Genomic DNA, 10881 nt, shown 5'->3' on the forward strand with positions numbered 1-10881 from the left:
CAGGGCTGGATTATGCTTTGGAGGTACCCAGGGTAAACAGGGGGCCCATCCTAACTCCTCCGACCCTCAGCTTCTGGTCAGCACCGCACCTACTTATCATCCTGCCTACCCCTACTATGGGACTGCACAGTGCAAGTGCAGCAGTGTACCCCAAGAGTGGGATTTAGGTTATGTATATTACTGTACATTTAAACCAATGATTTATATTAGATGTAAACAAATGGTTTAATAGTGCCTGGGTACTGTTTATAACACATAAATGAGAGACAACTATTTTATAAAGTTTTCTTGCAGTGGAACACAGACCACTTAACCTTAAAATACATAGCCTCTGTAGTACTTACACAGTGGGACAGGAGTCAAGAGGACTATCTGAGTGACTATCTCTCCAGTCCTGGATGCTCTTATCAGATAACAGGATACACAGAACCCAGACACATCAATCTAGCCTGCTGTCTATGGGGGGATACCCGGGTCACTTACAGCCCTCCTAACTCTCCTCAGGTCTGAAAGCTTATTAAACCTAATACTCCTGAATCTCTGTATTTGCACACTGTCATGTTCGCATTCTGGCTGCCCAGGTTTTTCCCTATGCCGTTGCACAAGATGGAGAGCCGGTGATGTCACTGTGCTCCAGCTGGGGGTGGGGGGGCTAACAGAGGGGGGTCCGAGGGTCCCCTCTACTTTAATCTACTTCTGGGCCCCAAGGCAAATGATTGTAAGGGACCCTATGTAACAAAACACATGTAACTGTGACAGAGCTCTCAGCTCTGGGCCCCATAGAAGCTGCATTCCCTGTACCTATGGTTGCTAGTAGTTACGCCCTTGTTTGCAGTAAAGCAACCTTTCCGTAACCATAATGTAGTACCCTTATTTATTAACTGAATCATACCCCCCAACGGTCTCACTTTAGATGGGACAGTCTTGATTTAAGGTGTTTATGACTTGGTAAAACCATTGTTACAACCCATTTCCGTGGGCAACTGACAGCAGTCATCTGGAACACAATAACTAGTATCTGACAGCTACTATCTGATGGCAATCGCAGGGGTGTGTGGTCTTTAATAAGTTACCGTAAAATGGGCTAATTTGCATGGAGTTTGTTATACAGCGACCCAGATCCATTTTCACCTTGGAACATTCTAGACACAGATTTACTGGAACATGAATCAGAAGTATGTGTTGACATGACACGTGCTGTATGTGATGGGAAAGCATCAACGTGGCCTGTAGGTTTCTTTCTACAATTCAACATCTCCCCCTCTGAATATAAACATCTGAGCTCTGTTCTCAGCTCAATTGCACATAAAGCCTTAGCCTGCACTGTACACACGGACATTAAATGAGAAAGTAATAGCCGCAGACATCGGGTAGGTCAGTTAAATGTCATTTAACAGCCTGGTAGATCTGCAGATGATTGTTTGTGATATGACACAACTCCTCTGGGGATCTTGAAACCCTTTGCACGACTTGTGGCATTTCCTAAGAAGATGGAGGTGCAAGTCTATTGAGTGAGATGTCACTTTGTCGACATGTCATTGACACAGGTGGGGAATCATTATTGTTTTTTTGTTGTTTTTTTTGCAAAAATAAAGATATGAAGTACAGCATTGAAAAGATGTATGATTGCATCCATCATTCAGTCCATTGTGAGAGGCAGTGTTAGCTGGCTTAATTGTGTTTGAAATGAAACGAGCAGGCTTTTAGGATCACCGTTATTTACATTTTTCTTACAGCGGACGCCCATTGCCAGGCAACTTTTTATTTAAATTTGCTGATATCTGAGCCTTCGAATTCTTGTTCCGCTATGTATATGCTCTTCATGTTTCTGGCAACAATTCACATGAGAAGATTTCAATATATAACAGGTAGCTGTAAATAGATTCATTACATTTAGCAAATCAAACAGAGGCAAGTGTCTCTGTCTCCGCCCTTCCTCTGGTGGATGGTTACATCTTCATTTCCGTTCACTCTGTCGCTTTGCTGATCCAATACTTCCCACCACACAAGGGCCTATCTATCATTATGCAGCAATAGATCCCAATCATAAGGGGGAAGAAAGTCATAGTACACATTGGGGCAGATGTATTAAGCCAAGCGAAGTGATAAAGTGGAAGGTGATAACGCACCAGCCAGTCAGCTCCTGTCATTTTTCAAACCCAGCCTGTAACTTGCAATTAGGAGCTGATTGGCTGTTGCATTATCACCATCCACTTTACATACCTCTCAACTGTCCCGATTTTCGAGGGACCGTCCCGTTTTTTTGGGGACTGTCCCACCCACGGGCCGCAGTGTCCCACGGTGGGGAGAGGGGGTCAGTTGGGAGGCTCCTGTACTCGCTGCCCTGCTTAGCAGAGCAGTGGTGAATATACACTTTGCACATGCGCACAGCATTTATTCACGAGACAGAGGGACTGGGGGCATCGCCAGCAGCTCACAGAGCGCTGGCCATGCCTCCCCTATGACACAAAAGGGAGGCGTGGCAAGCGGTCGTGGCATTGACAAATGTTACTTCAAAGCTGATTGGTTGCCATGGGCAACTTCTCCATTGGCTCACTTCACCACTCTTTTCACTGTTTCATGAACAGACCCCTAACTCTGTTCACTTTATCTCTCTCCTAGGCTTTGTACATAGACCCCACAGCCTGTAACATGGCAGTTAGAAGCTGATTGGCTGGTACTTTATCGCCGTGCACTGTATCTCTCTCCAAGACTTAGTACATAGACCCCCTTGTGTACAGTATTATGAACATTTTGATCACCATAATACTGTACTAAGATAGATATACAATAATGCCCTAATTTTTTATCTATTTGATTAGCGCTTTTTCAATATAAAGCTTTTGCCTTTACATGCCTCCTACCGGTTTTGAATTTATGATTGGAAGCCACTAGCACTGGTTTTGCCTATCACTTTGACCATGAATAATTTGATTTGCTCCTGGACCACCAATCCGAGGAACCCCTGTAAGATCTTCACGGCACCCCAGGGTGCCTAGGCACACAGTTTGGGAACCACTGCTTTAATGCATGAGGAAAGTGGAAGTGAACGCTGTCCATTTTGAGAAGTGGAGATGAAGAGGAGGCATGTAGAGACAATGTGGCCAAAGACTATGCCTTTTATTGCATTTTCATATCATTTCTAGTTCCGTGGCAATAAACAGGGGTGTATCTAGGGGTCCAAGTAATACTCTGTACTTATAACTTGGATATTTGCTAATAAAAACAAAAGTTAACAGTTTTGAAAGAAATATACTCTTTATTAAACATTTATTAGAGGCTGCATTAGTAAAAATGTGCATACTCTGCAAAATTATGTTACAAGGGTATTTTTTGGGGCAGGGTGCATCAGAGCTAGATTAAGGCTCTGGAATGCCCGGGACACTAAAGAGCAGAGGGACCCCCATGGACTAAAATAAAAGTTTATTTGCGCCAGACAAGGGGACACAGAATGTCATATACACAGGGGTAGGGGGGAACAGGGTGAAACACACACAAAGGCAGCGGGCACACGGTGTCAAACACGGGGGGGGGGGGGGGGGGCACTGGGCAACACACACAGAGGTGCAAGGGGTGCAGAGTGTATCAAACATAGGGGCAGGGGACACAATGCACCACACATGGGGGAGTACAGAATGTTATACACACAGGAGTAGGGGGGCACAGGGTGACACACACACTCACAAAGGCAGCGGGCATAGGGGGCCACACAATAACGTGAGGGGGGATAGATGGTGCCACACTAAGCTGAGCAGCGAGAAGCACTGATAACATTCAAAACTGATCGCGGGTGGCACCGCCGGGCGGCGCCCCCCCGCTGGGCAGCGCCCCTGGCGAGTGCCATCCTCGCCAAACAATAGATACGCCCCTGGCAATAAATAAATTTAATTTCAATTCATTCTTATGGAAATCAATTTTCATTTAGAGCTTTTTTGGTTAGCACTTCTGTTTAAGAATGGATTTATAGCACTATAATTTATGCCAGTTAAATAGGGGTGTTTTTATAGATTCTAGCAAAGACGGTAGTTTGATAAGTGGAACTGATTAGAGTCAAGTTAGATAGATACATCTGCTATACTTTGTGGTTTTGCCAATAAATTTTGAGAAGACCTTTAAAAACTCTTTGAATGTTTGATGGGATATTCAGCTCTAGAACCTCACATTGATCAGCATTTATTTTGAAAATAAAGGTTTCTCTATGGTCAATTTCTTTATTAAATAAGCCACAATTAAAGTAGACTAAAACCTTCATCTATCTAAATTACAGTTTTGTAGTCCAATTTGTGGCTAACTCTCTTGTATTCGGTTATCCTTTACCCAAGGCTGTGTCTGCTGCCCAACACAAATTAAAGTAAAGTCTGTTGAGTAGCTTTTCCAGTTACAGATGTGCCATTATTTCTATACTGAAGCTGGGAGAGGGTTTAATATTGTTTTGTTAATAATGAATCTCTGAGGGGCAATGGACAATCATAACCTCCCCATAAAAACGTACAAAGTAAATAAAATAACTATTTTGTCTTCCCTGACAGATCTCCACTGACTTGGATCTAATTTCCCGGCATGCAATAACCACCTGATTCCTTCAATCTGTCTTTTTATTATCTGTTTTATAACTGAAGAATATTTGACCCTTGACCTCATTTATATTTAGAGAAATAAGATGTCTGTCCTGAGCATTTCCCAATTCCCTTTCCTCCACTTTCTTTATGAAGACCTGCAGTGGAATATTTGGCAGTAACTCACAAGTCTGAGAATTCTCAATAGTAAAGCAAGTTTAATGTATAAACTTTTCAGAGAGGTGCATTTGACATCATTTTTGTGCTCTTTATTAACATGAATCACACATCGCTACTCTGTGCTGTTGGGTACCCTGCTCCTTACCATTAGTTAACACCTCGTTCTGTGGTTTTCTTCTTCCTCACCTCGGGATACCGTCAAATGAAGCCCTTACTCAATCAACCACTTCCAAGCTGAGGACAGACAAGCAAAAGACTGAGGTACATGGTCATCAACGATTAAACCATCAATAGTGAATGGTTTCACACCACCTGGCAAATAAGCTTCAATGGTTTTACCATCGATGGTAGGGAAAAACCCCATGTGCTGATGGCAGGAGCAATGCAGTGAAGACAGGAACTACAGCAATCAGAACCTCTGCCAGCAGTTACTGAAATTATTCCCATCGGATGCAATGCATCAATGGTCAATAACAATGACATTGTGCATAATTAACGGCCATCCCTAGACTGAATACAGTAAGGGGCTCAGAACCCTATCAAGCATGTCTTGGGGTTTTATTAGTTCCTTTTCCAAAAGTAGACGGTATACTAAATTAAGTGCATGTCCCTGCCTCTCGCTGATATGACCCCATCTACTTGTAATTTAGCTTCAACTAGAAAATGACCAATTTAAGTTCACAATATTTTTTCCACTGTTTCGAGTGTGACCTTGGTTTCCTCTTCTTAGTTGACAGCAACGGAACCCATTGTGATATCCTTCTGTAGCCCGTTCATTTCATGGTTCGATGAGTTGCATGTTCAGAAAATCTGTTTTGCTTACCCCTATTTTTATACATTGACATTCAAGTTACTGTTACCTTTCTGTCAGCTTGTCTTGGTGTTCACTCATTAGCATGGCGTTTTAAGCCATAGAACGCCAACTCACTGGTTGTTGTCAGTTGTAAAGTACAATCGACTATATTTGGGGGGGTACATGGCATATTATGTGCTTATCATAATGCATAAGGAGAGTAGGACCGCTGAACTAATCACCTCTCAACTAATACTGCACCATAAAGAGAAGCATGACGACTGACAGTGAGGGGCTTCAGACAAAGGATAAAAGTTAGGTGTAAAAATCAAATAAAAATACAGTGTTTCTTAATGATGAAACAAGTGCCCACTAAGCTACCAGCCCCCACACTATGGCATCTGAGTCACTCAGCTTTCCGAATGGCAAAATGCCTGTGTGTACGGGCAATGGGCACTCTGTAATGCTCTGATAAACACATGGGCATGCAGCTATTCAGTGGAAAGAGATTCACTTATCTTCATATTGAAATTTGTCAGCACAAAAATGAGCTGCTATGAAATGAACTACACAAATGAATGTCCTATATTAATTACAGCACAGGCAGGTTTTTTTCACAAACTTTTACCATTCTAATTACATCTTGGCTTGTGAATTTTAATGTACCGTCTTTATTTTCATTACGCTTAATGTTCAAATTCCTAATAATTCTGAATTATTTACCAGGTAAGACTGCAGTAAAACAGTATTTGTTTTCTTTCAAGGCAGACCCTTGTTAAGGCACCTGCTAAGTGTTCAGTGGTGTTTTAACAAATTAGGGGGCTCTTGTGCATGTTTTTGCATGGGCCCACCCTGCCCCCACCCCCTTCCTGGAAAAGGACGCCCAAGCATGCACAGAAGATACTGTAGCAGTAACTTTGGTACAGTTCCAGCATCCTTGTTATCTTCTGTGTATGCGCCATACAGTATTTCTGGCGATTTCTCCAGCAATATTACGCAAGTAACTGGCACCTCAGCTAAATTGATTTGTTCTTGACTGCAGGGTGTGCAACATGGACAACATTGTCCCAAGGCCCATATGCCCCCTAATGACCCTTACATGTTGCTTAAGCAGAGATTGGCTTTTTTCTTTTTTATTAATATGGTTATATACATTGTAAATATATATTCTGGCTAGAAACACTAATGAGAGGAAGAAGTTATTTTATTTACATTACTGTGAAAAGGCATGTTGTACAGTTCCACCATTCACTTCCATTTTCCTGCAATTCTCTATATACAAAATAAATACATAGCAGTGCAGGAGAAGATTAGATGAGGGCTGAATAAGCACGAGACCATATAAGAGCCCCATTTTTTGTGATTGGTTATTTATGACAAAGCAGTTGCTAGGTAGTTTTTCCAAGGGTCCTTGGGAATTTTCTATAGGTTGTTTTCCTTGTCCATCAGTGTTTGTAGGCTGCAGTGCATATAAAAGCTTGGGTCATGTGCTTCATACTTCCTCTTGCCATTTGGAGGGACAGCTAAGTGACACAGGCTCTGTACCTGTTTGTATTTCATTTTCTTAAGGCTGCTGTTTTAATTGTCACACTGTTTTATGTTTTTGGACAGCTGAGTACCCTGCTGTATTGTTTATTAGTGTCTTATCGCTGCTGTATTGTTATTACTGTGCATTCCATTCCCTTTATAATGACTGTATTTCCTTAATTGTCCCCCTTGCTGACTTGTCTCCCCTTTCTGAAGGGTCCCCTACTTTTTCCGTTTCTCCCTGCTTGTCCCCTCCATATTTCCCCATCCCCGCAAGTCTGCTCCCCCCCCCCCTCCATCTTGCCGCTGCTGCCCGCTGCTGCAGGCTATAGGCGTGCCCACGTCCGTGTGGTTGCCTCCCCTCCCTCCGTTGCCTCAAGGTCACGGAGGGGGCCATCAGCCGGCTTCCGCTCCCTCCTCCGGCTGCTCTGAGTCCGGTGAGCGCGGCGTCTTGGCGCGTGCGCTGTAGACGGTGCTCCAGCGGCGGGTGCGTGTTCTCCCCTGCTGGCACCTTCCGCAGGCAGGGGCAACGCCACAAGTGGTGGGCCAGGTGCTGCGGTATCCACCGGCGGGAGTCACGTGGTCTATCCTCCAGGGGCTCCGATCGTGGACGGTCCCATTTCCTCCCTCACTGCTGTTACGGCCGCGGCACCGGCCGGTGTTAGCGGCCTGGCGCGTAATGGTTCCGGTCTTTGGCATGTTCCCCTCCCGCACGGGCTTGTCTGCGGTGGCCCACGATGTGCTTGCGTCCTCCCCCTTCCCTGCCCAGCAGTCCCTTCGGGTTGGTTGTACTCCTTCCCTGTTTCCCAGAGCGTATTGCCTGCTTCTGGGGCTGGTTGCATGGGGCTGGTGCGCCATCTGCTGTCCAGCCTGGGGTTTTACAGGTGTTTTCAGTCCCTTTACGTCCCGGCAGCGTTGCCCACGATATCTCCCGGGTTGGTCCTCTCATCCTCTTTTACGGGGTCTTACCCTGGGGGTTTTTGCGCTTGCTTCCCTTCATCGGCCGCCGTATTGGCAGTCTCCTGTTGCTCCTATCATTATTCCCTGCCTCCGGGATATATGGCACAGCCCCCCCTCCTGGCTGTCGGTTCTTCGATTGGGGCGCCTGCCATCGCTCCAGCATCCCCTAACCCGGTTTGTTTTCTAACCCGGTTTGTTCCCCCTGAGTGTGCAGTTCCAGCGTCGTCAGGACCGCGGAATCGGGGTACACGAGTTGGAGGCCGGGAGAAGATTCGGTGTCGGTGTGTGCTGGAGATGTTCGGTCAGAATCGTCGTCGGCTGGGGTGGTTCCGGGTCCTGCAGGTACCGTGAGCATGCTGTTTTCTTTGTTCCTTTAGCATTGTTTAGTTCTAGTTGTGTTTCCTCAGGTTTCTCCGGGCGCCTGCGGCATTTTGCCTAGCTTACTGCGCGTCGCGCGGCTACGGGAACTGGGTACGACGGGGTGCCGGTGGCTACGGGCATGTCGGCTCCCTGATGTTTTGGTCACAACAAATTTATTTATTTATTTATTTAGTTGGTTTTGCTGCCGCACTGCACTGTGGTCATGCGGTCGTTTCCCGCTGGGGCTCTGACTGCGGAGTTTTTACATTCACCCCATACGTACGTGGGGTCCTCGCTAATCCGCACATATACTGGTGGGTTGTGGGCGTTTTATTTTGGCAGGGTAGGTAGTGGATACGATTGGAAAGGGGCAGGTGGCCTTGTTCTACATTACGGGGATCGTGCTACGCGGTCGTGATGGCTAGCAGCTGGGGATGCTCGAATTTCTTGGTGGTTGCAGCTAGCTCGGTCGGGGGCGCATGGGCCTCTTACTATCAGGGTTTCTGCCTGCCTTGCTGGTGCTCGCACCATGGACAGTTCTATTGTCACGGACCCCCGCCCTGGGGGGCTGAGGGTTAGTGGCCTCGGATTATGGTCGGCGCAGAATGGGGGTACATTATCGTGTTCGCCTCTATGCGGGGCGGTCACACAGTTGGGTATGCACCCCGGTCGCGGGCGGAGCACTTCCGCTCTTTTGGGGACCGGGGTAGGTAGCTGGGAAGGCCCTTCCGCTGTTACCGGTAGGTTCCTGGGTGAGTGCCCATTTCTGCCACCTTTGTCTCACCCACATGGGGTTTTGGTTTCCTGCTGCTTTTCCGGATGCTTCTGCAGGGTGCGTTTTTCTGTCTTTTGTCTAGTCCCTGTGTTTGGGTGACTTTGCAGTCATGTTTCCTGCCTATTGGAGCTGGACGTCACGTCCGCTTTTCACCTTCTTTACTTTACCCGGTATCTGTTTTTTCGATTTCTGGGTGTTCCGTTGTGGGGAGGTTTTTTCCGGGTCGGTTGTTCTGTTCGCCTGTTGATTTATTTCTGCACGTTTTTTGCATGTATGCTTCCAGGCCGCTTTCGGTGATGGCTCGGGGCCTTGTTTTCTTTCTCTGGGTGCTTACGGGGGTGGTTTACGCTTTTCCTATCACCGTCCTTCCTCCCTCCCGGCCCTCCGCCTGTTATGTCGTCTGGTTCCCAGAAGTTGGCGACGCGACGTTTGTTTCCCGGCGTGGCGACCCGGGCATAGCACCTGGGGTGGCGAGGCGTGGTTGCGCCTCCTTTGCTATATTACATGCATTGGTGCCTGGGACGGCTGTTGATGTTTCTTTCGTGCCTTACTTGTATCTGGCGGATGGCCGAGTTGTCCAGCTACTTGGACGGGCTAGTGGTGTCTCCTCCCATGCTCCGGACGATGGCTCCGATTGCTGGGGTTCGTTGACTTTCTTGGGTTGTTTTGTTTACTCCGGCGCAGTGGTTTTTATGGGGTCGCCTTTAGGTACTTTGAGGGCCTTGGTCTGCAGGTTTTTTTCCCGGGATGACAGATCCGGGGCAGCCGAGGCGTCTACCCTTGCGGGCACTTCCTTTCGCTCCGTACTACTGCAGCTGGCTGCTCTATGAGGTCTTTCGTGCTATCGGTGGCCATTATGGGATGGGCGTCGGGGGATCCTATGGCTGCAGCTTTTGAGTGGGCACGTCACTTTCGGTATACTTAGGTGAAGTTTGGTGGTCCCGTTTGGGTCCGGCCAGGCGGGGCGTAGCCTGGTTTGTTAGGTTGCGCTGTTCAGGCTAGCTTTTGCACTGGTTTTTCATCGGGCGTTCCGGGTCAGTGGGTTGGTGGCCGGTGACTGGTCGTTTTTCTACTCCGGTTTGCCTGTCAGTGGTGTTTTCTGGCGGGGCGCCTAGATGGTGGTCGGTTCATCAGCGCGGGTACTGTGCGTGGATCGATACAGAGAGGATTTGCATGGCCCCTGCGCATGGATGCCACGCCAATCGTGGGCATTCCGTTTTTCCTGTGCAGACTTGCGGGTTCTGCGAGGGCTTGGGATGGCCGGGGTCATTAGTTTCCCCCTTTTAGAGCGCAGGCGCTTACGGATGGTGACACATTGCCTTTGGCGTGGGTGTGTGTCCGGTGCGGCCTTTGGGGGGTGGCCATTTTCTTTTGTGTACCCTCCTCGGTCCTCTTCACTGGTTTTTCAGTTTCTGTAGCGTTACGGCTGTGGTGGTTGCAGGGTACCCATGTCCTTGCGGATTGGGGCGACTACGCCTGCTGCGGCGGCGGGTTCTTCAGTTGCAGCGTTAGGTACTGGGCAGCTGGTGATATGCGTGGTATACAGCCTCTGTGCATTTGGGTAGGGTTTTTGGGCTATTGATACTCGCTTCCTTGGGATTGGGGCTGTTGCGCGTGCTGCAGTGGCGGGTTTTTCAGCGGCAGCGCTTCGGGTGCTGGGCTGTTGGGAGTCTGTGTGCTATGCAGACTCTGTACGTTTGGATACGGTTTTTGGGCTCTGGTACTTGTCA

At 47.5% G+C, this 10881-nt stretch overlaps 1 non-coding gene across 1 annotated transcript; it reads left to right on the forward strand.

The window, feature by feature from the left end:
• The first annotated feature begins 10269 nt into the window (after positions 1-10269).
• LOC134946958 (U6 spliceosomal RNA) lies at positions 10270-10372 on the forward strand. The gene has a single exon (XR_010182500.1). It is a non-coding gene; the product is annotated as a U6 spliceosomal RNA (small nuclear RNA).
• Positions 10373-10881: the final 509 nt, after the last annotated feature.

Source organism: Pseudophryne corroboree, chromosome 7 (assembly GCF_028390025.1).
Source record: "Pseudophryne corroboree isolate aPseCor3 chromosome 7, aPseCor3.hap2, whole genome shotgun sequence".
Classification (NCBI taxonomy): domain Eukaryota; kingdom Metazoa; phylum Chordata; class Amphibia; order Anura; family Myobatrachidae; genus Pseudophryne; species Pseudophryne corroboree.